General features: G+C 40.3%; 23 non-coding genes and 49 pseudogenes across 23 annotated transcripts; all 72 read right to left on the bottom strand.

Moving 5' to 3' along the window:
* Window positions 1–5,381: 5,381 nt before the first annotated feature.
* Window positions 5,382–5,500, bottom strand: LOC139956318 (5S ribosomal RNA; annotated as a pseudogene).
* Window positions 5,501–5,781: 281 nt separating this feature from the next.
* On the bottom strand, window positions 5,782–5,900 carry LOC139956611 (5S ribosomal RNA; annotated as a pseudogene).
* A 68-nt stretch (window positions 5,901–5,968) lies between these two features.
* LOC139955393 (5S ribosomal RNA) lies at window positions 5,969–6,087 on the bottom strand. The gene has a single exon (XR_011788634.1). It is a non-coding gene; the product is annotated as a 5S ribosomal RNA (ribosomal RNA).
* Window positions 6,088–6,155: 68 nt separating this feature from the next.
* LOC139956742 (5S ribosomal RNA) lies at window positions 6,156–6,274 on the bottom strand (annotated as a pseudogene).
* Window positions 6,275–6,351: 77 nt separating this feature from the next.
* Window positions 6,352–6,470, bottom strand: LOC139955392 (5S ribosomal RNA). The gene has a single exon (XR_011788633.1). It is a non-coding gene; the product is annotated as a 5S ribosomal RNA (ribosomal RNA).
* Window positions 6,471–6,547: 77 nt separating this feature from the next.
* Window positions 6,548–6,666, bottom strand: LOC139955391 (5S ribosomal RNA). Its single transcript, XR_011788632.1, has one exon. It is a non-coding gene; the product is annotated as a 5S ribosomal RNA (ribosomal RNA).
* Window positions 6,667–6,734: 68 nt separating this feature from the next.
* On the bottom strand, window positions 6,735–6,853 carry LOC139955390 (5S ribosomal RNA). The gene has a single exon (XR_011788631.1). It is a non-coding gene; the product is annotated as a 5S ribosomal RNA (ribosomal RNA).
* Window positions 6,854–6,929: 76 nt separating this feature from the next.
* On the bottom strand, window positions 6,930–7,050 carry LOC139957200 (5S ribosomal RNA; annotated as a pseudogene).
* A 283-nt stretch (window positions 7,051–7,333) lies between these two features.
* Window positions 7,334–7,452, bottom strand: LOC139955389 (5S ribosomal RNA). The gene has a single exon (XR_011788630.1). It is a non-coding gene; the product is annotated as a 5S ribosomal RNA (ribosomal RNA).
* A 284-nt stretch (window positions 7,453–7,736) lies between these two features.
* On the bottom strand, window positions 7,737–7,855 carry LOC139955388 (5S ribosomal RNA). Its single transcript, XR_011788629.1, has one exon. It is a non-coding gene; the product is annotated as a 5S ribosomal RNA (ribosomal RNA).
* Window positions 7,856–7,923: 68 nt separating this feature from the next.
* Window positions 7,924–8,042, bottom strand: LOC139956610 (5S ribosomal RNA; annotated as a pseudogene).
* A 76-nt stretch (window positions 8,043–8,118) lies between these two features.
* Window positions 8,119–8,239, bottom strand: LOC139957199 (5S ribosomal RNA; annotated as a pseudogene).
* A 283-nt stretch (window positions 8,240–8,522) lies between these two features.
* LOC139957002 (5S ribosomal RNA) lies at window positions 8,523–8,641 on the bottom strand (annotated as a pseudogene).
* A 281-nt stretch (window positions 8,642–8,922) lies between these two features.
* On the bottom strand, window positions 8,923–9,043 carry LOC139957337 (5S ribosomal RNA; annotated as a pseudogene).
* A 68-nt stretch (window positions 9,044–9,111) lies between these two features.
* On the bottom strand, window positions 9,112–9,230 carry LOC139955386 (5S ribosomal RNA). Its single transcript, XR_011788628.1, has one exon. It is a non-coding gene; the product is annotated as a 5S ribosomal RNA (ribosomal RNA).
* Window positions 9,231–9,513: 283 nt separating this feature from the next.
* LOC139956317 (5S ribosomal RNA) lies at window positions 9,514–9,632 on the bottom strand (annotated as a pseudogene).
* A 283-nt stretch (window positions 9,633–9,915) lies between these two features.
* LOC139957335 (5S ribosomal RNA) lies at window positions 9,916–10,036 on the bottom strand (annotated as a pseudogene).
* Window positions 10,037–10,104: 68 nt separating this feature from the next.
* On the bottom strand, window positions 10,105–10,223 carry LOC139956609 (5S ribosomal RNA; annotated as a pseudogene).
* A 76-nt stretch (window positions 10,224–10,299) lies between these two features.
* Window positions 10,300–10,420, bottom strand: LOC139957198 (5S ribosomal RNA; annotated as a pseudogene).
* A 283-nt stretch (window positions 10,421–10,703) lies between these two features.
* On the bottom strand, window positions 10,704–10,822 carry LOC139957001 (5S ribosomal RNA; annotated as a pseudogene).
* Window positions 10,823–11,103: 281 nt separating this feature from the next.
* LOC139957334 (5S ribosomal RNA) lies at window positions 11,104–11,224 on the bottom strand (annotated as a pseudogene).
* A 68-nt stretch (window positions 11,225–11,292) lies between these two features.
* On the bottom strand, window positions 11,293–11,411 carry LOC139956489 (5S ribosomal RNA). The gene has a single exon (XR_011789382.1). It is a non-coding gene; the product is annotated as a 5S ribosomal RNA (ribosomal RNA).
* Window positions 11,412–11,694: 283 nt separating this feature from the next.
* On the bottom strand, window positions 11,695–11,813 carry LOC139956998 (5S ribosomal RNA; annotated as a pseudogene).
* Window positions 11,814–12,094: 281 nt separating this feature from the next.
* On the bottom strand, window positions 12,095–12,215 carry LOC139957332 (5S ribosomal RNA; annotated as a pseudogene).
* A 68-nt stretch (window positions 12,216–12,283) lies between these two features.
* On the bottom strand, window positions 12,284–12,402 carry LOC139955385 (5S ribosomal RNA). The gene has a single exon (XR_011788627.1). It is a non-coding gene; the product is annotated as a 5S ribosomal RNA (ribosomal RNA).
* Window positions 12,403–12,479: 77 nt separating this feature from the next.
* On the bottom strand, window positions 12,480–12,598 carry LOC139955384 (5S ribosomal RNA). The gene has a single exon (XR_011788626.1). It is a non-coding gene; the product is annotated as a 5S ribosomal RNA (ribosomal RNA).
* A 284-nt stretch (window positions 12,599–12,882) lies between these two features.
* Window positions 12,883–13,001, bottom strand: LOC139955383 (5S ribosomal RNA). The gene has a single exon (XR_011788625.1). It is a non-coding gene; the product is annotated as a 5S ribosomal RNA (ribosomal RNA).
* Window positions 13,002–13,069: 68 nt separating this feature from the next.
* On the bottom strand, window positions 13,070–13,188 carry LOC139956558 (5S ribosomal RNA; annotated as a pseudogene).
* A 281-nt stretch (window positions 13,189–13,469) lies between these two features.
* On the bottom strand, window positions 13,470–13,590 carry LOC139957331 (5S ribosomal RNA; annotated as a pseudogene).
* Window positions 13,591–13,658: 68 nt separating this feature from the next.
* Window positions 13,659–13,777, bottom strand: LOC139955381 (5S ribosomal RNA). Its single transcript, XR_011788623.1, has one exon. It is a non-coding gene; the product is annotated as a 5S ribosomal RNA (ribosomal RNA).
* Window positions 13,778–14,061: 284 nt separating this feature from the next.
* Window positions 14,062–14,180, bottom strand: LOC139955380 (5S ribosomal RNA). The gene has a single exon (XR_011788622.1). It is a non-coding gene; the product is annotated as a 5S ribosomal RNA (ribosomal RNA).
* Window positions 14,181–14,248: 68 nt separating this feature from the next.
* On the bottom strand, window positions 14,249–14,367 carry LOC139956557 (5S ribosomal RNA; annotated as a pseudogene).
* A 283-nt stretch (window positions 14,368–14,650) lies between these two features.
* LOC139956608 (5S ribosomal RNA) lies at window positions 14,651–14,769 on the bottom strand (annotated as a pseudogene).
* A 68-nt stretch (window positions 14,770–14,837) lies between these two features.
* Window positions 14,838–14,956, bottom strand: LOC139956607 (5S ribosomal RNA; annotated as a pseudogene).
* Window positions 14,957–15,032: 76 nt separating this feature from the next.
* Window positions 15,033–15,153, bottom strand: LOC139957197 (5S ribosomal RNA; annotated as a pseudogene).
* A 283-nt stretch (window positions 15,154–15,436) lies between these two features.
* On the bottom strand, window positions 15,437–15,555 carry LOC139956997 (5S ribosomal RNA; annotated as a pseudogene).
* A 281-nt stretch (window positions 15,556–15,836) lies between these two features.
* Window positions 15,837–15,957, bottom strand: LOC139957330 (5S ribosomal RNA; annotated as a pseudogene).
* Window positions 15,958–16,025: 68 nt separating this feature from the next.
* Window positions 16,026–16,144, bottom strand: LOC139955379 (5S ribosomal RNA). The gene has a single exon (XR_011788621.1). It is a non-coding gene; the product is annotated as a 5S ribosomal RNA (ribosomal RNA).
* A 76-nt stretch (window positions 16,145–16,220) lies between these two features.
* Window positions 16,221–16,341, bottom strand: LOC139957196 (5S ribosomal RNA; annotated as a pseudogene).
* A 283-nt stretch (window positions 16,342–16,624) lies between these two features.
* On the bottom strand, window positions 16,625–16,743 carry LOC139956996 (5S ribosomal RNA; annotated as a pseudogene).
* Window positions 16,744–17,024: 281 nt separating this feature from the next.
* On the bottom strand, window positions 17,025–17,145 carry LOC139957329 (5S ribosomal RNA; annotated as a pseudogene).
* Window positions 17,146–17,213: 68 nt separating this feature from the next.
* LOC139955378 (5S ribosomal RNA) lies at window positions 17,214–17,332 on the bottom strand. Its single transcript, XR_011788620.1, has one exon. It is a non-coding gene; the product is annotated as a 5S ribosomal RNA (ribosomal RNA).
* A 283-nt stretch (window positions 17,333–17,615) lies between these two features.
* Window positions 17,616–17,734, bottom strand: LOC139956316 (5S ribosomal RNA; annotated as a pseudogene).
* A 283-nt stretch (window positions 17,735–18,017) lies between these two features.
* LOC139956605 (5S ribosomal RNA) lies at window positions 18,018–18,136 on the bottom strand (annotated as a pseudogene).
* A 68-nt stretch (window positions 18,137–18,204) lies between these two features.
* LOC139956604 (5S ribosomal RNA) lies at window positions 18,205–18,323 on the bottom strand (annotated as a pseudogene).
* A 76-nt stretch (window positions 18,324–18,399) lies between these two features.
* Window positions 18,400–18,520, bottom strand: LOC139957195 (5S ribosomal RNA; annotated as a pseudogene).
* A 283-nt stretch (window positions 18,521–18,803) lies between these two features.
* Window positions 18,804–18,922, bottom strand: LOC139956995 (5S ribosomal RNA; annotated as a pseudogene).
* A 281-nt stretch (window positions 18,923–19,203) lies between these two features.
* Window positions 19,204–19,324, bottom strand: LOC139957328 (5S ribosomal RNA; annotated as a pseudogene).
* Window positions 19,325–19,392: 68 nt separating this feature from the next.
* LOC139956478 (5S ribosomal RNA) lies at window positions 19,393–19,511 on the bottom strand. The gene has a single exon (XR_011789381.1). It is a non-coding gene; the product is annotated as a 5S ribosomal RNA (ribosomal RNA).
* A 283-nt stretch (window positions 19,512–19,794) lies between these two features.
* LOC139956994 (5S ribosomal RNA) lies at window positions 19,795–19,913 on the bottom strand (annotated as a pseudogene).
* Window positions 19,914–20,194: 281 nt separating this feature from the next.
* Window positions 20,195–20,315, bottom strand: LOC139957326 (5S ribosomal RNA; annotated as a pseudogene).
* A 68-nt stretch (window positions 20,316–20,383) lies between these two features.
* LOC139955377 (5S ribosomal RNA) lies at window positions 20,384–20,502 on the bottom strand. Its single transcript, XR_011788619.1, has one exon. It is a non-coding gene; the product is annotated as a 5S ribosomal RNA (ribosomal RNA).
* Window positions 20,503–20,786: 284 nt separating this feature from the next.
* On the bottom strand, window positions 20,787–20,905 carry LOC139955376 (5S ribosomal RNA). The gene has a single exon (XR_011788618.1). It is a non-coding gene; the product is annotated as a 5S ribosomal RNA (ribosomal RNA).
* A 68-nt stretch (window positions 20,906–20,973) lies between these two features.
* On the bottom strand, window positions 20,974–21,092 carry LOC139956315 (5S ribosomal RNA; annotated as a pseudogene).
* Window positions 21,093–21,373: 281 nt separating this feature from the next.
* Window positions 21,374–21,492, bottom strand: LOC139956603 (5S ribosomal RNA; annotated as a pseudogene).
* A 68-nt stretch (window positions 21,493–21,560) lies between these two features.
* Window positions 21,561–21,679, bottom strand: LOC139956314 (5S ribosomal RNA; annotated as a pseudogene).
* A 281-nt stretch (window positions 21,680–21,960) lies between these two features.
* On the bottom strand, window positions 21,961–22,079 carry LOC139956602 (5S ribosomal RNA; annotated as a pseudogene).
* Window positions 22,080–22,147: 68 nt separating this feature from the next.
* Window positions 22,148–22,266, bottom strand: LOC139956601 (5S ribosomal RNA; annotated as a pseudogene).
* A 76-nt stretch (window positions 22,267–22,342) lies between these two features.
* On the bottom strand, window positions 22,343–22,463 carry LOC139957193 (5S ribosomal RNA; annotated as a pseudogene).
* A 283-nt stretch (window positions 22,464–22,746) lies between these two features.
* On the bottom strand, window positions 22,747–22,865 carry LOC139956993 (5S ribosomal RNA; annotated as a pseudogene).
* A 281-nt stretch (window positions 22,866–23,146) lies between these two features.
* On the bottom strand, window positions 23,147–23,267 carry LOC139957325 (5S ribosomal RNA; annotated as a pseudogene).
* A 68-nt stretch (window positions 23,268–23,335) lies between these two features.
* Window positions 23,336–23,454, bottom strand: LOC139955375 (5S ribosomal RNA). The gene has a single exon (XR_011788617.1). It is a non-coding gene; the product is annotated as a 5S ribosomal RNA (ribosomal RNA).
* A 77-nt stretch (window positions 23,455–23,531) lies between these two features.
* On the bottom strand, window positions 23,532–23,650 carry LOC139955374 (5S ribosomal RNA). Its single transcript, XR_011788616.1, has one exon. It is a non-coding gene; the product is annotated as a 5S ribosomal RNA (ribosomal RNA).
* Window positions 23,651–23,934: 284 nt separating this feature from the next.
* Window positions 23,935–24,053, bottom strand: LOC139955373 (5S ribosomal RNA). Its single transcript, XR_011788615.1, has one exon. It is a non-coding gene; the product is annotated as a 5S ribosomal RNA (ribosomal RNA).
* A 68-nt stretch (window positions 24,054–24,121) lies between these two features.
* LOC139956556 (5S ribosomal RNA) lies at window positions 24,122–24,240 on the bottom strand (annotated as a pseudogene).
* Window positions 24,241–24,521: 281 nt separating this feature from the next.
* On the bottom strand, window positions 24,522–24,642 carry LOC139957324 (5S ribosomal RNA; annotated as a pseudogene).
* A 67-nt stretch (window positions 24,643–24,709) lies between these two features.
* On the bottom strand, window positions 24,710–24,828 carry LOC139955372 (5S ribosomal RNA). Its single transcript, XR_011788614.1, has one exon. It is a non-coding gene; the product is annotated as a 5S ribosomal RNA (ribosomal RNA).
* Window positions 24,829–25,113: 285 nt separating this feature from the next.
* Window positions 25,114–25,232, bottom strand: LOC139955370 (5S ribosomal RNA). Its single transcript, XR_011788612.1, has one exon. It is a non-coding gene; the product is annotated as a 5S ribosomal RNA (ribosomal RNA).
* Window positions 25,233–25,300: 68 nt separating this feature from the next.
* On the bottom strand, window positions 25,301–25,419 carry LOC139956555 (5S ribosomal RNA; annotated as a pseudogene).
* Window positions 25,420–25,701: 282 nt separating this feature from the next.
* Window positions 25,702–25,820, bottom strand: LOC139957452 (5S ribosomal RNA; annotated as a pseudogene).
* Window positions 25,821–25,888: 68 nt separating this feature from the next.
* On the bottom strand, window positions 25,889–26,008 carry LOC139957256 (5S ribosomal RNA; annotated as a pseudogene).
* Window positions 26,009–26,085: 77 nt separating this feature from the next.
* Window positions 26,086–26,206, bottom strand: LOC139957192 (5S ribosomal RNA; annotated as a pseudogene).
* Window positions 26,207–26,380: the final 174 nt, after the last annotated feature.

Raw genomic sequence — 26,380 nt, 5'->3', positions numbered from 1 at the left:
TAAAGAAAGAGAATATATATAAAACTATAACAATAATACAACACTATCAATACAATCATGCACAACAATAAAAAAGTAATCCTAGAATGGGGAAGGCAAGAGAAAATTAACTGTCAAACTTGTACTCGTAGGAGCCATCTTCAAGAGGATTGAGAATGACGTCACCTTGAGTAAACAACTCCCAAAATGTAGAAATTTCTTTTTTCTTTACAAAATAGTGGAATAAGAAATCGATTTTCTTTCGTAGTGAATTATGAAAGAAGTTTTGAATATTAATGTGTTTTTCTCCGTTCAGGAGGCTAACACGAGTGGTCCAAACAACTTTTTTGAAAGTGTTTAGAATAAAATCAATCGAAATTGTCTCATGCCTCCTATGATTGAGTTCCATACCTAAGATAGTAATTTGCCTCCATTTATCATTGTTGCTGATTTTACAGATTTTCTGAAGCTTCTTGATAATATCTCTCCAGAGAAGATTTACGGTTTTGCAATCGACAAAAAGATGCAAGACAGTTTCATTATGGTTCTTACATAAGGTACATAAAGGAGAGTCAACTAGCTTAAAAAGATACAACTTATCGTTACAGAATAAAATATTATGAAGAATACGGAAATCGAGGTCACTATCGTGAAAAGCTTTTAGACCTTTGTAGATATTGGTCCACCTATGTTCAAAAGAGACATCGTTAAAAACGTGTTTCCAGTGGATTTCGCCTTTTGGAATTGTTGAGACGGCCTCCCTAAGGAGATCAGTTGCATTCCTGACACTAACGGAGGACGCATCTAGCGTGGTGTCACCACAAGAGAGGGTGAGTGAAAGTGACTCATTGTCATTTTGACTGACAATTTTATCGCCCGAATAGATTTGTTCGAGCCAATCTTTTGGAAAAGCCTTCAAAATAGATGTGACGTAATCAAATACATCATCAACATCAAGTTTACAAGTTGGGTTGGCCATAGTAATGGCTTCATGGATACCCTCCGCGGGAAGCCGTCTTGGGATCATTTCATACATAAGGTCGCCTACAAAAATAATACCACCTTCAATGAAATCTCTGTTAAAGAGGGTTTCGCCAGTTTCATTTACAATAAATGGATTATGGAACAGCGGTTGCATAAGAATTTCTTCCCTGTTCACTGGAGGGCATAACTTTTTATCCGTTAGCTTTTTCCAGGCACTCAACAACTCATAATAATACGGTAAAAGTTTTCTCATAGAATTGCTATGAGGTAAAATACGAAATACGTGTAAACCTAGTTTCATATATTCATAATGGTTCAGAAAATAGAGCATTAAATCTTTTAACATCGGATTGATACTGTTGCTAAGTAGTTTACAGATGTACTTCATACGTAAAGCGTCTCTCTTTAGAAAAAGGTCACAAAGGTTAAGGCCACCTTTGTCTACAGGTTGAAGAAGAACATTGTAGGATATGCCAGGTTTCTTACCTCCCCACATAAATTCGATAACACTTTCTTTCAAAGAGTCTCCTACCCATTTAGGGACCGGAATAATAGTAGCAAGATATGTCAGTCTTGAGACAACTAGAGAATTTACAACAAGAGCTCTGCCTTTAAAGGAGAGGTTCCGCCCTTTCCACCTCTTGAGAACATTGCAACAAGAGGCAGTCTTGGTTTTCCAGTTTTCTCTTTCAAGAGCATCCTTATCATTGCCGATACAAACACCAAGCACTTCTATAAAATCGTTCCTAATCGGAAAATTGAACTCGTCTTTTCGTACTTTGCCCTTTCCGAGCACTAGTAACTCGGTTTTCTCTACATTACACTTAGAGCCAGAGGCGCCTTCATACAGGTTAATAACATTTTGTACGGACTTAACACTAGAAGTATCAGAGAGAAAGAAAGTGGTATCATCTGCATGTTGAAACATTTTAGCTTCATGATGCATAAACTTAATACCAACTATACTCTTACTTTTGTAAATAGCGTCATGAAATGGTTCAGCAGATAATACATATAAAATAGCAGAAATTGGACAACCCTGGCGAACCCCTCTCTGAATATGAAAAGTATCTGAAATATAACCATTGTGTTTAATACAGCCTTGAATATCGTTGTAGAGGATTTTAACCCAGTTAATTAAATTAGTACCGAAACCCATCCTTTGTAAAACATTAATAAGATATTCATGGTTTACTCGATCGAAGGCTTTTAATTGATCAATTTTAAGAACATAGCCCTCCAGTTTGTTTTCGTTAACATAATTAATAATATTTCTCATAGCCAGAACATTGTCGGCAATATCTCTGCCGGGAACACAACAGGTCTGATCACTAGAGACAAGGCAGTTGATAACCCTAGAGATTCTATTGGCCAGAGCCTTTGTGATTATTTTGTAGTCTGTGTTCAAAAGACTAATCGGTCTCCAATTCTTAAGTTTCCTCAAATCCCCTTTCTTGGGTATCAAAGTAATTAGGCCTGTTTTCATAGAATTACACATTTCATGTGTTTTGTAAATTTCTTTCGTCAGTTTGAGAAAAACCTCCCCCAATACATCCCAAAATTCCTTATAAAACTCAACAGTGAGTCCGTCTAAACCAGGGCTTTTACTCGACTCCATATCAAAAAGTGATTTTTGGAGTTCTGTAGCCGAAATGTCCCCCTCACATGACTGAGAATCAGGTTCGGACAACGTTTTAGAAAGCTGGCTAAGTAATACCTCCCTCTGAATACTCACTGACGGTTCTGCGGTGTACAGCGTTTTGTAAAATCTGGCCTGTTCGTGGATAATGTCGTCTTGATCGTTAATGATCGCGCCCTCGTCGGTGAGAATCTGGCGCATTACTTTTTTGCTTTGTCGAGATTTTTCTAAATTGAGGAAAAATTTTGAAGAACGTTCTCCTTCTTCGAACCACTTGATTCTCGATCTAAGCGCGGTTCCTCTGATATCTGCGCGGGTCGTCTCGTCTAGCTGAAATTCTAAATTCCGTAGCCTTGTAGTGTCGTAGTCTTGATATTTTTGCGCTTTCGCCCTTTCGTGGTTGATTTGTTTCCTTAGTTTTCTTTGATGTGTACGCGAGAGTCTGCTTTTGACCTTGGTAAATTTGATTGCAGTCCTTTTTAGTGAATCTTTCAAAACGTCGTACCACTGGAGAATATTATTGTCGTAACAAGTCTTCTGTTTTTCTCGCTCGATGAGATCTCTTATTTCCGAACAGAAGGATGTGTCCTCAAGTATGGAGTTATTAAAGATCCATACACCAGGGCCCCTAGGAAAAAGGGTAAGGTCAAGTTTAAGTTCAACCATGTCGTGATCAGAATCGGGATAGCGAGAGATAGAGCATGATTTGACGTAGCGAACTAGCTGTTTGTTTAAAAGAAATCTATCAATCCTGGAAGCGGTTTTGTGGTTGCTAGCTGTTCTTGTAAATTGGATTAAAGAAGGGTGGCGCTCTCTCCAAATATCGACAAGCTCGTATTCCGACATAATAAGTTTCAGAGATTTTCGAGAAGAGTCCGGGTTAGGTGTTGTTGGGTATTTATCCACGTAAGTATTAAGAACGGTATTGAAGTCTCCCGCTAGAATAATTGGTTCAGGCACGTTGCGGAGCTTTCCTGAAATATCTTCTAGGAATTGTTTTCGTTCGCTCGGCGTGTTTGGAGCATAGATGTTAAAAACTGTAAAAGACTGTCCATCCACAGTAATACTTAATTTTAAGAAGCGACCGTTTATATCCGGTTCGAAGTGGTGTACATCGATATCGCTACCCTTCCTAATTAAACAACTCGTTCCCCTTCGTCTCGCGGGAGAATAGAAGGAAGATAAAATATCGCCATCCCATTCAAGTTTGGCCTGGTCATGAATTGACTGGTCCCAAAAGGTTTCTTGTAATAAAACAAGGTCAAATTTGTTTTTAGCAACGTGAGAGAATAGCCCTCTTCTTTTATCTTGATTGATCAGTCCGTTGCAATTTAGGCAGGCGAGTAAAAACATTGTAACGGTGAGTGAAAAATACATCGTTAATGCTGGTCTAGTGATGGCTGGCGAGGTTGAAAATTACGTGCTTTGGCTAGGTTGGGTGTAGGGTCGGCTTTCTTTTTGTTGTTTTTCATTTTCCTCGTTTGGACAGTCCAATCGTCATCACTAGAGAGGTTCCGTTTCTGCGAGGTTGGGTTGTCTTCTTTCTCTGTGTTCTGTGTCGCTGGGTCTGTGGTTTCATTATTTCTCGGTTTCGGTTGAGAACTATTAATCTTTCGGCTTGGTTTGTTTTCGTTTTCTGCTGGGGTCTGTTTGTCTGTTTCGATCGTTTCACGTGGCTGGGGGTTGTCCGGGATATCTTGGATTGTTGTATTATCTTGTTCTGCGCAGGCCGAATCATTTGTTTCCATTTCTGAGGTATTGTTGTCTTCTTTGGGTGTAGGGGGAGTAGTAGGGCAGTCGAAACTTTTGTGCCCGAAATGCTGGCACCTGTAACATTTCACCCGCGGGCATTTACTTTCGCTGTGACCCTGCATACCGCATTCTTTGCAAGTATATTGCTTACACTCTCTCATGATATGGTCCGAGCTAAGGCAAATGTTGCATACCCGGGATTGTCCGTTATGCTTCAATCGAAGATGGACTCCAGATATGAAAATGGAGTACGGAAGGCTCTTTGCGTTGGACGGGAGTTCTAACCTAATATATCTTATCCCGTTCTCTACATTGGGAAAGTCCTCATAGGTTTTGTGGGTCCATGCGCTCTTGAGTATGCACCCAAATTCTCTCAGCTTATCTGACAGTTCATTATCATCTATGAAAACTGGTACCCCAAACAAGCTCACAGTAAGTAGGTTCCTTGTTACCCCTCGTACCTCGTATCCTACACCATCAATCAGTACGCCAGTCGCCTGTAGAAGCTCTACATCTGTTGTTTCCTTAAGTGTTACGATCCATTGCCCGTTGGAATTCACACAACCGAGAATGTTTTCTTTCCCAATGTCATCAGATAGCGCGCGAAGGACATCACGGGCTTCAAATTTATTATCGGTGATACGTACACTGTTGTTTTTCATAACCGCACAGCGTTTCTGTGTGCTGCTTTGAACAGCGGTAGTGGATTTCGCGGAATCCATGCTCGTTGAGGTGAAGACCGCGTGCGTCGGAGACGCAGCGGAGTGACACGAAAAATGCAGTCAAAACACAAATTATTCACCAAAAATCCTAAATAGAACAACCAAAATGTCCGCTGATCACAAACACATCAGCCGATGGCCACGATTCCGAAGAAGAACGGAAGGAAAGGGGTAAAAAATACGAACAAACACGAGAACGACGAGAACCGGTATAGTCAACGTGATGTGGCCGTAGACATAACAAGAGGTCAATGTAGGCCATTTCAATTTCTCATCATCGTCGTGTTATCAATTATGAAAATAAAAGCCTACGGCACCCAGTATTCCCAGGCGGTCACCCATCCAAGTACTGACTGCGCTCTACGTTGCTTGACTTCGGTGATCGGACGAGAACCGGTATAGTCATCGTGATGTGGCCGTAGACATTCCAAGAGGCGAAATGTAGGCTAGTTGTCTGGTAGGTTATGATTAGTGGACTTAATATATATTATACATGAATGGATTTAATATATATTATGTTAATCTATATTTTACATATATATGTAGACAATTCTAATATATAAAAACAAACGAGTTATTTATTAATATATTCGATTTTCAAATCGCTTTCCTCGTGGCAAGACACTTTCCTTGTGGAAAGACAATGAAGGCCATTTCAATTTGTCATCGTCGTGGCAACATAGTGTTATCAATTATGAAAATAAAAGCCTGCGGCACCCAGTATTCCCAGGCGGTCACCCATCCAAGTACTGACTGCGCTCTACGTTGCTTGACTTCGGTGATCGGACGAGAACCGGTATAGTCAACGTGATGTGGCCGTAGACATAAAAAGAGGTCAATGTAGGCCATTTCAATTTCTCATCATCGTCGTGTTATCAATTATGAAAATAAAAGCCTACGGCACCCAGTATTCCCAGGCGGTCACCCATCCAAGTACTGACTGCGCTCTACGTTGCTTGACTTCGGTGATCGGACGAGAACCGGTATAGTCAACGTGATGTGGCCGTAGACATAAAAAGAGGTCAATGTAGGCCATTTCAATTTCTCATCATCGTCGTGTTATCAATTATGAAAATAAAAGCCTACGGCACCCAGTATTCCCAGGCGGTCACCCATCCAAGTACTGACTGCGCTTTACGTTGCTTGACTTCGGTGATCGGACGAGAACCGGTATAGTCAACGTGATGTGGCCGTAGACATAACAAGAGGTCAATGTAGGCCATTTCAATTTCTCATCGTCGTGGCAACATAGTGTTATCAATTATAAAAAATAAAAGCCTACGGCACCCAGTATTCCCAGGCGGTCACCCATCCAAGTACTGACTGCGCTCTACGTTGCTTGACTTCGGTGATCGGACGAGAACCGGTATAGTCAACGTGATGTGGCCGTAGACATAAAAACCGGTCAATGTAGGCCATTTCAATTTCTCATCGTCGTGGCAACATAGTGTTATCAATTATAAAAAATAAAAGCCTACGGCACCCAGTATTCCCAGGCGGTCACCCATCCAAGTACTGACTGCGCTCTACGTTGCTTGACTTCGGTGATCGGACGAGAACCGGTATAGTCAACGTGATGTGGCCGTAGACATAACAAGAGGTCAATGTAGGCCATTTCAATTTCTCATCATCGTCGTGTTATCAATTATGAAAATAAAAGCCTACGGCACCCAGTATTCCCAGGCGGTCACCCATCCAAGTACTGACTGCGCTCTACGTTGCTTGACTTCGGTGATCGGACGAGAACCGGTATAGTCAACGTGATGTGGCCGTAGACATAACAAGAGGTCAATGTAGGCCATTTCAATTTCTCATCGTCGTGGCAACATAGTGTTATCAATTATGAAAATAAAAGCCTGCGGCACCCAGTATTCCCCCAGGCGGTCACCCATCCAAGTACTGACTGCGCTCTACGTTGCTTGACTTCGGTGATCGGACGAGAACCGGTATAGTCAACGTGATATGGCCGTAGACATTCCAAGAGGTGAAATGTAGGCTACTTGTCTGGTAGGTTATGATCAGTGGATTTAAGATATATATTATACATGAATGGATTTAATATATATTATGTTAATCTATATTTTACATATATATCTAGAAAATTCTAATATATAAAAACAAACGAGGTATTTATTAATATATTCGATTTTCAAATCGCTTTCCTCGTGGCAAGACACTTTCCTTGTGGAAAGACAATGAAGGCCATTTCAATTTGTCATCGTCGTGGCAACATAGTGTTATCAATTATGAAAATAAAAGCCTACGGCACCCAGTATTCCCAGGCGGTCACCCATCCAAGTACTGACTGCGCTCTACGTTGCTTGACTTCGGTGATCGGACGAGAACCGGTATAGTCAACGTGATGTGGCCGTAGACATTCCAAGAGGTGAAATGTAGGCTACTTGTCTGGTAGGTTATGATCAGTGGATTTAATATATATATTATACATGAATGGATTTAATATATATTATGTTAATCTATATTTTACATATATATCTAGAAAATTCTAATATATAAAAACAAACGAGGTATTTATTAATATATTCGATTTTCAAATCGCTTTCCTCGTGGCAAGACACTTTCCTTGTGGAAAGACAATGAAGGCCATTTCAATTTCTCATCGTCGTGGCAACATAGTGTTATCAATTATAAAAAATAAAAGCCTACGGCACCCAGTATTCCCAGGCGGTCACCCATCCAAGTACTGACTGCGCTCTACGTTGCTTGACTTCGGTGATCGGACGAGAACCGGTATAGTCAACGTGATGTGGCCGTAGACATAAAAAGAGGTCAATGTAGGCCATTTCAATTTCTCATCATCGTCGTGTTATCAATTATGAAAATAAAAGCCTGCGGCACCCAGTATTCCCAGGCGGTCACCCATCCAAGTACTGACTGCGCTCTACGTTGCTTGACTTCGGTGATCGGACGAGAACCGGTATAGTCAACGTGATGTGGCCGTAGACATAACAAGAGGTCAATGTAGGCCATTTCAATTTCTCATCGTCGTGGCAACATAGTGTTATCAATTATGAAAATAAAAGCCTGCGGCACCCAGTATTCCCCCAGGCGGTCACCCATCCAAGTACTGACTGCGCTCTACGTTGCTTGACTTCGGTGATCGGACGAGAACCGGTATAGTCAACGTGATATGGCCGTAGACATTCCAAGAGGTGAAATGTAGGCTACTTGTCTGGTAGGTTATGATCAGTGGATTTAATATATATATTATACATGAATGGATTTAATATATATTATGTTAATCTATATTTTACATATATATCTAGAAAATTCTAATATATAAAAACAAAGGAGGTATTTATTAATATATTCGATTTTCAAATCGCTTTCCTCGTGGCAAGACACTTTCCTTGTGGAAAGACAATGAAGGCCATTTCAATTTCTCATCGTCGTGGCAACATAGTGTTATCAATGATGAAAATAAAAGCCTGCGGCACCCAGTATTCCCAGGCGGTCACCCATCCAAGTACTGACTGCGCTCTACGTTGCTTGACTTCGGTGATCGGACGAGAACCGGTATAGTCATCGTGATGTGGCCGTAGACATTCCAAGATGCGAAATGTAGGCTAGTTGTCTGGTAGGTTATGATCAGTGGATTTAATATATATTATACATGAATGGATTTAATATATATTATGTTAATCTATATTTTACATATATATGTAGACAATTCTAATATATAAAAACAAACGAGTTATTTATTAATATATTCGATTTTCAAATCGCTTTCCTCGTGGCAAGACACTTTCCTTGTGGAAAGACAATGAAGGCCATTTCAATTTCTCATCGTCGTGGCAACATAGTGTTATCAATTATGAAAATAAAAGCCTGCGGCACCCAGTATTCCCCCAGGCGGTCACCCATCCAAGTACTGACTGCGCTCTACGTTGCTTGACTTCGGTGATCGGACGAGAACCGGTATAGTCAACGTGATGTGGCCGTAGACATAAAAACCGGTCAATGTAGGCCATTTCAATTTCTCATCATCGTCGTGTTATCAATTATGAAAATAAAAGCCTACGGCACCCAGTATTCCCAGGCGGTCACCCATCCAAGTACTGACTGCGCTCTACGTTGCTTGACTTCGGTGATCGGACGAGAACCGGTATAGTCAACGTGATGTGGCCGTAGACATTCCAAGAGGTGAAATGTAGGCTACTTGTCTGGTAGGTTATGATCAGTGGATTTAATATATATATTATACATGAATGGATTTAATATATATTATGTTAATCTATATTTTACATATATATCTAGAAAATTCTAATATATAAAAACAAACGAGGTATTTATTAATATATTCGATTTTCAAATCGCTTTCCTCGTGGCAAGACACTTTCCTTGTGGAAAGACAATGAAGGCCATTTCAATTTGTCATCGTCGTGGCAACATAGTGTTATCAATTATGAAAATAAAAGCCTACGGCACCCAGTATTCCCAGGCGGTCACCCATCCAAGTACTGACTGCGCTCTACGTTGCTTGACTTCGGTGATCGGACGAGAACCGGTATAGTCATCGTGATGTGGCCGTAGACATTCCAAGAGGCGAAATGTAGGCTAGTTGTCTGGTAGGTTATGATTAGTGGATTTAATATATATATTATACATGAATGGATTTAATATATATTATGTTAATCTATATTTTACATCTATATGTAGAAAATTCTAATATATAAAAACAAACGAGTTATTTATTAATATATTCGATTTTCAAATCGCTTTCCTCGTGGCAAGACACTTTCCTTGTGGAAAGACAATGAAGGCCATTTCAATTTCTCATCGTCGTGGCAACATAGTGTTATCAATTATGAAAATAAAAGCCTGCGGCACCCAGTATTCCCCCAGGCGGTCACCCATCCAAGTACTGACTGCGCTCTACGTTGCTTGACTTCGGTGATCGGACGAGAACCGGTATAGTCAACGTGATGTGGCCGTAGACATAAAAAGAGGTCAATGTAGGCCATTTCAATTTCTCATCATCGTCGTGTTATCAATTATGAAAATAAAAGCCTGCGGCACCCAGTATTCCCAGGCGGTCACCCATCCAAGTACTGACTGCGCTCTACGTTGCTTGACTTCGGTGATCGGACGAGAACCGGTATAGTCAACGTGATGTGGCCGTAGACATAACAAGAGGTCAATGTAGGCCATTTCAATTTCTCATCGTCGTGGCAACATAGTGTTATCAATTATGAAAATAAAAGCCTGCGGCACCCAGTATTCCCCCAGGCGGTCACCCATCCAAGTACTGACTGCGCTCTACGTTGCTTGACTTCGGTGATCGGACGAGAACCGGTATAGTCAACGTGATATGGCCGTAGACATTCCAAGAGGTGAAATGTAGGCTACTTGTCTGGTAGGTTATGATCAGTGGATTTAATATATATATTATACATGAATGGATTTAATATATATTATGTTAATCTATATTTTACATATATATCTAGAAAATTCTAATATATAAAAACAAACGAGGTATTTATTAATATATTCGATTTTCAAATCGCTTTCCTCGTGGCAAGACACTTTCCTTGTGGAAAGACAATGAAGGCCATTTCAATTTCTCATCGTCGTGGCAACATAGTGTTATCAATGATGAAAATAAAAGCCTGCGGCACCCAGTATTCCCAGGCGGTCACCCATCCAAGTACTGACTGCGCTCTACGTTGCTTGACTTCGGTGATCGGACGAGAACCGGTATAGTCATCGTGATGTGGCCGTAGACATTCCAAGATGCGAAATGTAGGCTAGTTGTCTGGTAGGTTATGATCAGTGGATTTAATATATATTATACATGAATGGATTTAATATATATTATGTTAATCTATATTTTACATATATATGTAGACAATTCTAATATATAAAAACAAACGAGTTATTTATTAATATATTCGATTTTCAAATCGCTTTCCTCGTGGCAAGACACTTTCCTTGTGGAAAGACAATGAAGGCCATTTCAATTTCTCATCGTCGTGGCAACATAGTGTTATCAATTATGAAAATAAAAGCCTGCGGCACCCAGTATTCCCCCAGGCGGTCACCCATCCAAGTACTGACTGCGCTCTACGTTGCTTGACTTCGGTGATCGGACGAGAACCGGTATAGTCAACGTGATGTGGCCGTAGACATAAAAACCGGTCAATGTAGGCCATTTCAATTTCTCATCATCGTCGTGTTATCAATTATGAAAATAAAAGCCTACGGCACCCAGTATTCCCAGGCGGTCACCCATCCAAGTACTGACTGCGCTCTACGTTGCTTGACTTCGGTGATCGGACGAGAACCGGTATAGTCAACGTGATATGGCCGTAGACATTCCAAGAGGTGAAATGTAGGCTACTTGTCTGGTAGGTTATGATCAGTGGATTTAATATATATATTATACATGAATGGATTTAATATATATTATGTTAATCTATATTTTACATATATATCTAGAAAATTCTAATATATAAAAACAAACGAGGTATTTATTAATATATTCGATTTTCAAATCGCTTTCCTCGTGGCAAGACACTTTCCTTGTGGAAAGACAATGAAGGCCATTTCAATTTCTCATCGTCGTGGCAACATAGTGTTATCAATGATGAAAATAAAAGCCTGCGGCACCCAGTATTCCCAGGCGGTCACCCATCCAAGTACTGACTGCGCTCTACGTTGCTTGACTTCGGTGATCGGACGAGAACCGGTATAGTCATCGTGATGTGGCCGTAGACATTCCAAGATGCGAAATGTAGGCTAGTTGTCTGGTAGGTTATGATCAGTGGATTTAATATATATTATACATGAATGGATTTAATATATATTATGTTAATCTATATTTTACATATATATGTAGACAATTCTAATATATAAAAACAAACGAGTTATTTATTAATATATTCGATTTTCAAATCGCTTTCCTCGTGGCAAGACACTTTCCTTGTGGAAAGACAATGAAGGCCATTTCAATTTCTCATCGTCGTGGCAACATAGTGTTATCAATTATGAAAATAAAAGCCTGCGGCACCCAGTATTCCCCCAGGCGGTCACCCATCCAAGTACTGACTGCGCTCTACGTTGCTTGACTTCGGTGATCGGACGAGAACCGGTATAGTCAACGTGATGTGGCCGTAGACATAAAAACCGGTCAATGTAGGCCATTTCAATTTCTCATCATCGTCGTGTTATCAATTATGAAAATAAAAGCCTACGGCACCCAGTATTCCCAGGCGGTCACCCATCCAAGTACTGACTGCGCTCTACGTTGCTTGACTTCGGTGATCGGACGAGAACCGGTATAGTCAACGTGATGTGGCCGTAGACATAACAAGAGGTCAATGTAGGCCATTTCAATTTCTCATCGTCGTGGCAACATAGTGTTATCAATTATAAAAAATAAAAGCCTACGGCACCCAGTATTCCCAGGCGGTCACCCATCCAAGTACTGACTGCGCTCTACGTTGCTTGACTTCGGTGATCGGACGAGAACCGGTATAGTCAACGTGATGTGGCCGTAGACATTCCAAGAGGTGAAATGTAGGCTACTTGTCTGGTAGGTTATGATCAGTGGATTTAATATACATATTATACATGAATGGATTTAATATATATTATGTTAATCTATATTTTACATATATATGTAGAAAATTCTAATATATAAAAACAAACGAGGTATTTATTAATATATTCGATTTTCAAATCGCTTTCCTCGTGGCAAGACACTTTCCTTGTGGAAAGACAATGAAGGCCATTTCAATTTCTCATCGTCGTGGCAACATAGTGTTATCAATTATAAAAAATAAAAGCCTACGGCACCCAGTATTCCCAGGCGGTCACCCATCCAAGTACTGACTGCGCTCTACGTTGCTTGACTTCGGTGATCGGACGAGAACCGGTATAGTCAACGTGATGTGGCCGTAGACATAACAAGAGGTCAATGTAGGCCATTTCAATTTCTCATCATCGTCGTGTTATCAATTATGAAAATAAAAGCCTACGGCACCCAGTATTCCCAGGCGGTCACCCATCCAAGTACTGACTGCGCTCTACGTTGCTTGACTTCGGTGATCGGACGAGAACCGGTATAGTCATCGCGATGTGGCCGTAGACATTCCAAGAGGCGAAATGTAGGCTAGTTGTCTGGTAGGTTATGATCAGTGGATTTAATATATATTATACATGAATGGATTTAATATATATTATGTTAATCTATATTTTACATATATATGTAGACAATTCTAATATATAAAAACAAACGAGTTATTTATTAATATATTCGATTTTCAAATCGCTTTCCTCGTGGCAAGACACTTTCCTTGTGGAAAGACAATGAAGGCCATTTCAATTTCTCATCGTCGTGGCAACATAGTGTTATCAATTATGAAAATAAAAGCCTGCGGCACCCAGTATTCCCCCAGGCGGTCACCCATCCAAGTACTGACTGCGCTCTACGTTGCTTGACTTCGGTGATCGGACGAGAACCGGTATAGTCAACGTGATGTGGCCGTAGACATAACAAGAGGTCAATGTAGGCCATTTCAATTTCTCATCATCGTCGTGTTATCAATTATGAAAATAAAAGCCTACGGCACCCAGTATTCCCAGGCGGTCACCCATCCAAGTACTGACTGCGCTCTACGTTGCTTGACTTCGGTGATCGGACGAGAACCGGTATAGTCAACGTGATGTGGCCGTAGACATTCCAAGAGGTGAAATGTAGGCTACTTGTCTGGTAGGTTATGATCAGTGGATTTAATATATATATTATACATGAATGGATTTAATATATATTATGTTAATCTATATTTTACATATATATGTAGAAAATTCTAATATATAAAAACAAACGAGGTATTTATTAATATATTCGATTTTCAAATCGCTTTCCTCGTGGCAAGACACTTTCCTTGTGGAAAGACAATGAAGGCCATTTCAATTTCTCATCGTCGTGGCAACATAGTGTTATCAATTATAAAAAATAAAAGCCTACGGCACCCAGTATTCCCAGGCGGTCACCCATCCAAGTACTGACTGCGCTCTACGTTGCTTGACTTCGGTGATCGGACGAGAACCGGTATAGTCAACGTGATGTGGCCGTAGACATAACAAGAGGTCAATGTAGGCCATTTCAATTTCTCATCATCGTCGTGTTATCAATTATGAAAATAAAAGCCTACGGCACCCAGTATTCCCAGGCGGTCACCCATCCAAGTACTGACTGCGCTCTACGTTGCTTGACTTCGGTGATCGGACGAGAACCGGTATAGTCATCGCGATGTGGCCGTAGACATTCCAAGAGGCGAAATGTAGGCTAGTTGTCTGGTAGGTTATGATTAGTGGATTTAATATATATATTATACATGAATGGATTTAATATATATTATGTTAATCTATATTTTACATCTATATGTAGAAAATTCTAATATATAAAAACAAACGAGTTATTTATTAATATATTCGATTTTCAAATCGCTTTCCTCGTGGCAAGACACTTTCCTTGTGGAAAGACAATGAAGGCCATTTCAATTTGTCATCGTCGTGGCAACATAGTGTTATCAATTATGAAAATAAAAGCCTGCGGCACCCAGTATTCCCAGGCGGTCACCCATCCAAGTACTGACTGCGCTCTACGTTGCTTGACTTCGGTGATCGGACGAGAACCGGTATAGTCAACGTGATGTGGCCGTAGACATAAAAAGAGGTCAATGTAGGCCATTTCAATTTCTCATCATCGTCGTGTTATCAATTATGAAAATAAAAGCCTGCGGCACCCAGTATTCCCAGGCGGTCACCCATCCAAGTACTGACTGCGCTCTACGTTGCTTGACTTCGGTGATCGGACGAGAACCGGTATAGTCAACGTGATGTGGCCGTAGACATAACAAGAGGTCAATGTAGGCCATTTCAATTTCTCATCGTCGTGGCAACATAGTGTTATCAATTATGAAAATAAAAGCCTGCGGCACCCAGTATTCCCCCAGGCGGTCACCCATCCAAGTACTGACTGCGCTCTACGTTGCTTGACTTCGGTGATCGGACGAGAACCGGTATAGTCAACGTGATATGGCCGTAGACATTCCAAGAGGTGAAATGTAGGCTACTTGTCTGGTAGGTTATGATCAGTGGATTTAATATATATATTATACATGAATGGATTTAATATATATTATGTTAATCTATATTTTACATATATATCTAGAAAATTCTAATATATAAAAACAAAGGAGGTATTTATTAATATATTCGATTTTCAAATCGCTTTCCTCGTGGCAAGACACTTTCCTTGTGGAAAGACAATGAAGGCCATTTCAATTTCTCATCGTCGTGGCAACATAGTGTTATCAATGATGAAAATAAAAGCCTGCGGCACCCAGTATTCCCAGGCGGTCACCCATCCAAGTACTGACTGCGCTCTACGTTGCTTGACTTCGGTGATCGGACGAGAACCGGTATAGTCATCGTGATGTGGCCGTAGACATTCCAAGATGCGAAATGTAGGCTAGTTGTCTGGTAGGTTATGATCAGTGGATTTAATATATATTATACATGAATGGATTTAATATATATTATGTTAATCTATATTTTACATATATATGTAGACAATTCTAATATATAAAAACAAACGAGTTATTTATTAATATATTCGATTTTCAAATCGCTTTCCTCGTGGCAAGACACTTTCCTTGTGGAAAGACAATGAAGGCCATTTCAATTTCTCATCGTCGTGGCAACATAGTGTTATCAATTATGAAAATAAAAGCCTGCGGCACCCAGTATTCCCCCAGGCGGTCACCCATCCAAGTACTGACTGCGCTCTACGTTGCTTGACTTCGGTGATCGGACGAGAACCGGTATAGTCAACGTGATGTGGCCGTAGACATAAAAACCGGTCAATGTAGGCCATTTCAATTTCTCATCATCGTCGTGTTATCAATTATGAAAATAAAAGCCTACGGCACCCAGTATTCCCAGGCGGTCACCCATCCAAGTACTGACTGCGCTCTACGTTGCTTGACTTCGGTGATCGGACGAGAACCGGTATAGTCAACGTGATGTGGCCGTAGACATAACAAGAGGTCAATGTAGGCCATTTCAATTTCTCATCGTCGTGGCAACATAGTGTTATCAATTATGAAAATAAAAGCCTGCGGCACCCAGTATTCCCCCAGGCGGTCACCCATCCAAGTACTGACTGCGCTCTACGTTGCTTGACTTCGGTGATCGGACGAGAACCGGTATAGTCAACGTGATATGGCCGTAGACATTCCAAGAGGTGAAATGTAGGCTACTTGTCTGGTAGGTTATGATCAGTGGATTTAATATATATATTATACATGAATGGATTTAATATATATTATGTTAATCTATATTTTACATATATATCTAGAAAATTCTAATATATAAAAACAAAGGAGGTATTTATTAATATATTCGATTTTCAAATCGCTTTCCTCGTGGCAAGACACTTTCCTTGTGGAAAGACAATGAAGGCCATTTCAATTTCTCATCGTCGTGGCAACATAGTGTTATCAATGATGAAAATAAAAGCCTGCGGCACCCAGTATTCCCAGGCGGTCACCCATCCAAGTACTGACTGCGCTCTACGTTGCTTGACTTCGGTGATCGGACGAGAACCGGTATAGTCATCGTGATGTGGCCGTAGACATTCCAAGATGCGAAATGTAGGCTAGTTGTCTGGTAGGTTATGATCAGTGGATTTAATATATATTATACATGAATGGATTTAATATATATTATGTTAATCTATATTTTACATATATATGTAGACAATTCTAATATATAAAAACAAACGAGTTATTTATTAATATATTCGATTTTCAAATCGCTTTCCTCGTGGCAAGACACTTTCCTTGTGGAAAGACAATGAAGGCCATTTCAATTTCTCATCGTCGTGGCAACATAGTGTTATCAATTATGAAAATAAAAGCCTGCGGCACCCAGTATTCCCCCAGGCGGTCACCCATCCAAGTACTGACTGCGCTCTACGTTGCTTGACTTCGGTGATCGGACGAGAACCGGTATAGTCAACGTGATGTGGCCGTAGACATAAAAACCGGTCAATGTAGGCCATTTCAATTTCTCATCATCGTCGTGTTATCAATTATGAAAATAAAAGCCTACGGCACCCAGTATTCCCAGGCGGTCACCCATCCAAGTACTGACTGCGCTCTACGTTGCTTGACTTCGGTGATCGGACGAGAACCGGTATAGTCAACGTGATGTGGCCGTAGACATTCCAAGAGGTGAAATGTAGGCTACTTGTCTGGTAGGTTATGATCAGTGGATTTAATATATATATTATACATGAATGGATTTAATATATATTATGTTAATCTATATTTTACATATATATCTAGAAAATTCTAATATATAAAAACAAACGAGGTATTTATTAATATATTCGATTTTCAAATCGCTTTCCTCGTGGCAAGACACTTTCCTTGTGGAAAGACAATGAAGGCCATTTCAATTTGTCATCGTCGTGGCAACATAGTGTTATCAATTATGAAAATAAAAGCCTACGGCACCCAGTATTCCCAGGCGGTCACCCATCCAAGTACTGACTGCGCTCTACGTTGCTTGACTTCGGTGATCGGACGAGAACCGGTATAGTCATCGTGATGTGGCCGTAGACATTCCAAGAGGCGAAATGTAGGCTAGTTGTCTGGTAGGTTATGATTAGTGGATTTAATATATATATTATACATGAATGGATTTAATATATATTATGTTAATCTATATTTTACATCTATATGTAGAAAATTCTAATATATAAAAACAAACGAGTTATTTATTAATATATTCGATTTTCAAATCGCTTTCCTCGTGGCAAGACACTTTCCTTGTGGAAAGACAATGAAGGCCATTTCAATTTCTCATCGTCGTGGCAACATAGTGTTATCAATTATGAAAATAAAAGCCTGCGGCACCCAGTATTCCCAGGCGGTCACCCATCCAAGTACTGACTGCGCTCTACGTTGCTTGACTTCGGTGATCGGACGAGAACCGGTATAGTCAACGTGATGTGGCCGTAGACATAAAAAGAGGTCAATGTAGGCCATTTCAATTTCTCATCATCGTCGTGTTATCAATTATGAAAATAAAAGCCTGCGGCACCCAGTATTCCCAGGCGGTCACCCATCCAAGTACTGACTGCGCTCTACGTTGCTTGACTTCGGTGATCGGACGAGAACCGGTATAGTCAACGTGATGTGGCCGTAGACATAACAAGAGGTCAATGTAGGCCATTTCAATTTCTCATCGTCGTGGCAACATAGTGTTATCAATTATGAAAATAAAAGCCTGCGGCACCCAGTATTCCCCCAGGCGGTCACCCATCCAAGTACTGACTGCGCTCTACGTTGCTTGACTTCGGTGATCGGACGAGAACCGGTATAGTCAACGTGATATGGCCGTAGACATTCCAAGAGGTGAAATGTAGGCTACTTGTCTGGTAGGTTATGATCAGTGGATTTAATATATATATTATACATGAATGGATTTAATATATATTATGTTAATCTATATTTTACATATATATCTAGAAAATTCTAATATATAAAAACAAACGAGGTATTTATTAATATATTCGATTTTCAAATCGCTTTCCTCGTGGCAAGACACTTTCCTTGTGGAAAGACAATGAAGGCCATTTCAATTTCTCATCGTCGTGGCAACATAGTGTTATCAATGATGAAAATAAAAGCCTGCGGCACCCAGTATTCCCAGGCGGTCACCCATCCAAGTACTGACTGCGCTCTACGTTGCTTGACTTCGGTGATCGGACGAGAACCGGTATAGTCATCGTGATGTGGCCGTAGACATTCCAAGATGCGAAATGTAGGCTAGTTGTCTGGTAGGTTATGATCAGTGGATTTAATATATATTATACATGAATGGATTTAATATATATTATGTTAATCTATATTTTACATATATATGTAGACAATTCTAATATATAAAAACAAACGAGTTATTTATTAATATATTCGATTTTCAAATCGCTTTCCTCGTGGCAAGACACTTTCCTTGTGGAAAGACAATGAAGGCCATTTCAATTTCTCATCGTCGTGGCAACATAGTGTTATCAATTATGAAAATAAAAGCCTGCGGCACCCAGTATTCCCCCAGGCGGTCACCCATCCAAGTACTGACTGCGCTCTACGTTGCTTGACTTCGGTGATCGGACGAGAACCGGTATAGTCAACGTGATGTGGCCGTAGACATAAAAACCGGTCAATGTAGGCCATTTCAATTTCTCATCATCGTCGTGTTATCAATTATGAAAATAAAAGCCTACGGCACCCAGTATTCCCAGGCGGTCACCCATCCAAGTACTGACTGCGCTCTACGTTGCTTGACTTCGGTGATCGGACGAGAACCGGTATAGTCAACGTGATATGGCCGTAGACATTCCAAGAGGTGAAATGTAGGCTACTTGTCTGGTAGGTTATGATCAGTGGATTTAATATATATATTATACATGAATGGATTTAATATATATTATGTTAATCTATATTTTACATATATATCTAGAAAATTCTAATATATAAAAACAAACGAGGTATTTATTAATATATTCGATTTTCAAATCGCTTTCCTCGTGGCAAGACACTTTCCTTGTGGAAAGACAATGAAGGCCATTTCAATTTCTCATCGTCGTGGCAACATAGTGTTATCAATGATGAAAATAAAAGCCTGCGGCACCCAGTATTCCCAGGCGGTCACCCATCCAAGTACTGACTGCGCTCTACGTTGCTTGACTTCGGTGATCGGACGAGAACCGGTATAGTCATCGTGATGTGGCCGTAGACATTCCAAGATGCGAAATGTAGGCTAGTTGTCTGGTAGGTTATGATCAGTGGATTTAATATATATTATACATGAATGGATTTAATATATATTATGTTAATCTATATTTTACATATATATGTAGACAATTCTAATATATAAAAACAAACGAGTTATTTATTAATATATTCGATTTTCAAATCGCTTTCCTCGTGGCAAGACACTTTCCTTGTGGAAAGACAATGAAGGCCATTTCAATTTCTCATCGTCGTGGCAACATAGTGTTATCAATTATGAAAATAAAAGCCTGCGGCACCCAGTATTCCCCCAGGCGGTCACCCATCCAAGTACTGACTGCGCTCTACGTTGCTTGACTTCGGTGATCGGACGAGAACCGGTATAGTCAACGTGATGTGGCCGTAGACATAAAAACCGGTCAATGTAGGCCATTTCAATTTCTCATCATCGTCGTGTTATCAATTATGAAAATAAAAGCCTACGGCACCCAGTATTCCCAGGCGGTCACCCATCCAAGTACTGACTGCGCTCTACGTTGCTTGACTTCGGTGATCGGACGAGAACCGGTATAGTCAACGTGATGTGGCCGTAGACATTCCAAGAGGTGAAATGTAGGCTACTTGTCTGGTAGGTTATGATCAGTGGATTTAATATATATATTATACATGAATGGATTTAATATATATTATGTTAATCTATATTTTACATATATATCTAGAAAATTCTAATATATAAAAACAAACGAGGTATTTATTAATATATTCGATTTTCAAATCGCTTTCCTCGTGGCAAGACACTTTCCTTGTGGAAAGACAATGAAGGCCATTTCAATTTGTCATCGTCGTGGCAACATAGTGTTATCAATTATAAAAAATAAAAGCCTACGGCACCCAGTATTCCCAGGCGGTCACCCATCCAAGTACTGACTGCGCTCTACGTTGCTTGACTTCGGTGATCGGACGAGAACCGGTATAGTCAACGTGATGTGGCCGTAGACATAACAAGAGGTCAATGTAGGCCATTTCAATTTCTCATCATCGTCGTGTTATCAATTATGAAAATAAAAGCCTACGGCACCCAGTATTCCCAGGCGGTCACCCATCCAAGTACTGACTGCGCTCTACGTTGCTTGACTTCGGTGATCGGACGAGAACCGGTATAGTCATCGTGATGTGGCCGTAGACATTCCAAGAGGCGAAATGTAGGCTAGTTGTCTGGTAGGTTATGATTAGTGGATTTAATATATATTATACATGAATGGATTTAATATATATTATGTTAATCTATATTTTACATATATATGTAGACAATTCTAATATATAAAAACAAACGAGTTATTTATTAATATATTCGATTTTCAAATCGCTTTCCTCGTGGCAAGACACTTTCCTTGTGGAAAGACAATGAAGGCCATTTCAATTTGTCATCGTCGTGGCAACATAGTGTTATCAATTATGAAAATAAAAGCCTGCGGCACCCAGTATTCCCAGGCGGTCACCCATCCAAGTACTGACTGCGCTCTACGTTGCTTGACTTCGGTGATCGGACGAGAACCGGTATAGTCAACGTGATGTGGCCGTAGACATAAAAAGAGGTCAATGTAGGCCATTTCAATTTCTCATCATCGTCGTGTTATCAATTATGAAAATAAAAGCCTACGGCACCCAGTATTCCCAGGCGGTCACCCATCCAAGTACTGACTGCGCTCTACGTTGCTTGACTTCGGTGATCGGACGAGAACCGGTATAGTCATCGTGATGTGGCCGTAGACATTCCAAGAGGCGAAATGTAGGCTAGTTGTCTGGTAGGTTATGATTAGTGGATTTAATATATATTATACATGAATGGATTTAATATATATTATGTTAATCTATATTTTACATATATATGTGGAAAATTCTAATATATAAAAACAAACGAGGTATTTATTAATATATTCGATTTTCAAATCGCTTTCCTCGTGGCAAGACACTTTCCTTGTGGAAAGACAATGAAGGCCATTTCAATTTGTCATCGTCGTGGCAACATAGTGTTATCAATTATGAAAATAAAAGCCTGCGGCACCCAGTATTCCCAGGCGGTCACCCATCCAAGTACTGACTGCGCTCTACGTTGCTTGACTTCGGTGATCGGACGAGAACCGGTATAGTCAACGTGATGTGGCCGTAGACATAAAAAGAGGTCAATGTAGGCCATTTCAATTTCTCATCATCGTCGTGTTATCAATTATGAAAATAAAAGCCTGCGGCACCCAGTATTCCCAGGCGGTCACCCATCCAAGTACTGACTGCGCTCTACGTTGCTTGACTTCGGTGATCGGACGAGAACCGGTATAGTCAACGTGATGTGGCCGTAGACATAACAAGAGGTCAATGTAGGCCATTTCAATTTCTCATCGTCGTGGCAACATAGTGTTATCAATTATGAAAATAAAAGCCTGCGGCACCCAGTATTCCCCCAGGCGGTCACCCATCCAAGTACTGACTGCGCTCTACGTTGCTTGACTTCGGTGATCGGACGAGAACCGGTATAGTCAACGTGATATGGCCGTAGACATTCCAAGAGGTGAAATGTAGGCTACTTGTCTGGTAGGTTATGATCAGTGGATTTAATATATATATTATACATGAATGGATTTAATATATATTATGTTAATCTATATTTTACATATATATCTAGAAAATTCTAATATATAAAAACAAACGAGGTATTTATTAATATATTCGATTTTCAAATCGCTTTCCTCGTGGCAAGACACTTTCCTTGTGGAAAGACAATGAAGGCCATTTCAATTTCTCATCGTCGTGGCAACATAGTGTTATCAATGATGAAAATAAAAGCCTGCGGCACCCAGTATTCCCAGGCGGTCACCCATCCAAGTACTGACTGCGCTCTACGTTGCTTGACTTCGGTGATCGGACGAGAACCGGTATAGTCATCGTGATGTGGCCGTAGACATTCCAAGATGCGAAATGTAGGCTAGTTGTCTGGTAGGTTATGATCAGTGGATTTAATATATATTATACATGAATGGATTTAATATATATTATGTTAATCTATATTTTACATATATATGTAGACAATTCTAATATATAAAAACAAACGAGTTATTTATTAATATATTCGATTTTCAAATCGCTTTCCTCGTGGCAAGACACTTTCCTTGTGGAAAGACAATGAAGGCCATTTCAATTTCTCATCGTCGTGGCAACATAGTGTTATCAATTATGAAAATAAAAGCCTGCGGCACCCAGTATTCCCCCAGGCGGTCACCCATCCAAGTACTGACTGCGCTCTACGTTGCTTGACTTCGGTGATCGGACGAGAACCGGTATAGTCAACGTGATGTGGCCGTAGACATAAAAACCGGTCAATGTAGGCCATTTCAATTTCTCATCATCGTCGTGTTATCAATTATGAAAATAAAAGCCTACGGCACCCAGTATTCCCAGGCGGTCACCCATCCAAGTACTGACTGCGCTCTACGTTGCTTGACTTCGGTGATCGGACGAGAACCGGTATAGTCAACGTGATGTGGCCGTAGACATAACAAGAGGTCAATGTAGGCCATTTCAATTTCTCATCGTCGTGGCAACATAGTGTTATCAATTATAAAAAATAAAAGCCTACGGCACCCAGTATTCCCAGGCGGTCACCCATCCAAGTACTGACTGCGCTCTACGTTGCTTGACTTCGGTGATCGGACGAGAACCGGTATAGTCAACGTGATGTGGCCGTAGACATTCCAAGAGGTGAAATGTAGGCTACTTGTCTGGTAGGTTATGATCAGTGGATTTAATATACATATTATACATGAATGGATTTAATATATATTATGTTAATCTATATTTTACATATATATGTAGAAAATTCTAATATATAAAAACAAACGAGGTATTTATTAATATATTCGATTTTCAAATCGCTTTCCTCGTGGCAAGACACTTTCCTTGTGGAAAGACAATGAAGGCCATTTCAATTTCTCATCGTCGTGGCAACATAGTGTTATCAATTATAAAAAATAAAAGCCTACGGCACCCAGTATTCCCAGGCGGTCACCCATCCAAGTACTGACTGCGCTCTACGTTGCTTGACTTCGGTGATCGGACGAGAACCGGTATAGTCAACGTGATGTGGCCGTAGACATAACAAGAGGTCAATGTAGGCCATTTCAATTTCTCATCATCGTCGTGTTATCAATTATGAAAATAAAAGCCTACGGCACCCAGTATTCCCAGGCGGTCACCCATCCAAGTACTGACTGCGCTCTACGTTGCTTGACTTCGGTGATCGGACGAGAACCGGTATAGTCATCGCGATGTGGCCGTAGACATTCCAAGAGGCGAAATGTAGGCTAGTTGTCTGGTAGGTTATGATCAGTGGATTTAATATATATTATACATGAATGGATTTAATATATATTATGTTAATCTATATTTTACATATATATGTAGACAATTCTAATATATAAAAACAAACGAGTTATTTATTAATATATTCGATTTTCAAATCGCTTTCCTCGTGGCAAGACACTTTCCTTGTGGAAAGACAATGAAGGCCATTTCAATTTCTCATCGTCGTGGCAACATAGTGTTATCAATTATGAAAATAAAAGCCTGCGGCACCCAGTATTCCCCCAGGCGGTCACCCATCCAAGTACTGACTGCGCTCTACGTTGCTTGACTTCGGTGATCGGACGAGAACCGGTATAGTCAACGTGATGTGGCCGTAGACATAACAAGAGGTCAATGTAGGCCATTTCAATTTCTCATCATCGTCGTGTTATCATTATGAAAATAAAAGCCTACGGCACCCAGTATTCCCAGGCGGTCACCCATCCAAGTACTGACTGCGCTCTACGTTGCTTGACTTCGGTGATCGGACGAGAACCGGTATAGTCAACGTGATGTGGCCGTAGACATTCCAAGAGGTGAAATGTAGGCTACTTGTCTGGTAGGTTATGATCAGTGGATTTAATATATATATTATACATGAATGGATTTAATATATATTATGTTAATCTATATTTTACATATATATGTAGAAAATTCTAATATATAAAAACAAACGAGGTATTTATTAATATATTCGATTTTCAAATCGCTTTCCTCGTGGCAAGACACTTTCCCTTGTGGAAAGACAATGAAGGCCATTTCAATTTCTCATCGTCGTGGCAACATAGTGTTATCAATTATAAAAAATAAAAGCCTACGGCACCCAGTATTCCCAGGCGGTCACCCATCCAAGTACTGACTGCGCTCTACGTTGCTTGACTTCGGTGATCGGACGAGAACCGGTATAGTCAACGTGATGTGGCCGTAGACATAACAAGAGGTCAATGTAGGCCATTTCAATTTCTCATCATCGTCGTGTTATCAATTATGAAAATAAAAGCCTACGGCACCCAGTATTCCCAGGCGGTCACCCATCCAAGTACTGACTGCGCTCTACGTTGCTTGACTTCGGTGATCGGACGAGAACCGGTATAGTCATCGCGATGTGGCCGTAGACATTCCAAGAGGCGAAATGTAGGCTAGTTGTCTGGTAGGTTATGATTAGTGGATTTAATATATATATTATACATGAATGGATTTAATATATATTATGTTAATCTATATTTTACATCTATATGTAGAAAATTCTAATATATAAAAACAAACGAGTTATTATTAATATATTCGATTTTCAAATCGCTTTCCTCGTGGCAAGACACTTTCCTTGTGGAAAGACAATGAAGGCCATTTCAATTTGTCATCGTCGTGGCAACATAGTGTTATCAATTATGAAAATAAAAGCCTGCGGCACCCAGTATTCCCAGGCGGTCACCCATCCAAGTACTGACTGCCGCTCTACGTTGCTTGACTTCGGTGATCGGACGAGAACCGTATAGTCAACGTGATGTGGCCGTAGACATAAAAAGAGGTCAATGTAGGCCATTTCAATTTCTCATCATCGTCGTGTTATCAATTATGAAAATAAAAGCCTGCGGCACCCAGTATTCCCAGGCGGTCACCCCATCCAAGTACTGACTGCGCTCTACGTTGCTTGACTTCGGTGATCGGACGAGAACCGGTATAGTCAACGTGATGTGGCCGTAGACATAACAAGAGGTCAATGTAGGCCATTTCAATTTCTCATCGTCGTGGCAACATAAGTGTTATCAATTATGAAAATAAAAGCCTGCGGCACCCAGTATTCCCCCAGGCGGTCACCCATCCAAGTACTGACTGCGCTCTACGTTGCTTGACTTCGGTGATCGGACGAGAACCGGTATAGTCAACGTGATATGGCCGTAGACATTCCAAGAGGTGAAATGTAGGCTACTTGTCTGGTAGGTTATGATCAGTGGATTTAATATATATATTATACATGAATGGATTTAATATATATTATGTTAATCTATATTTTACATATATATCTAGAAAATTCTAATATATAAAAACAAAGGAGGTATTTATTAATATATTCGATT

Source organism: Apostichopus japonicus, chromosome 17 (genome assembly GCF_037975245.1).
Source record: "Apostichopus japonicus isolate 1M-3 chromosome 17, ASM3797524v1, whole genome shotgun sequence".
NCBI lineage: Eukaryota > Metazoa > Echinodermata > Holothuroidea > Aspidochirotida > Stichopodidae > Apostichopus > Apostichopus japonicus.
The sequence above is the reverse complement of the archived record's forward strand: the minus strand, read 5'-3'. Positions and strand labels throughout refer to the sequence as shown.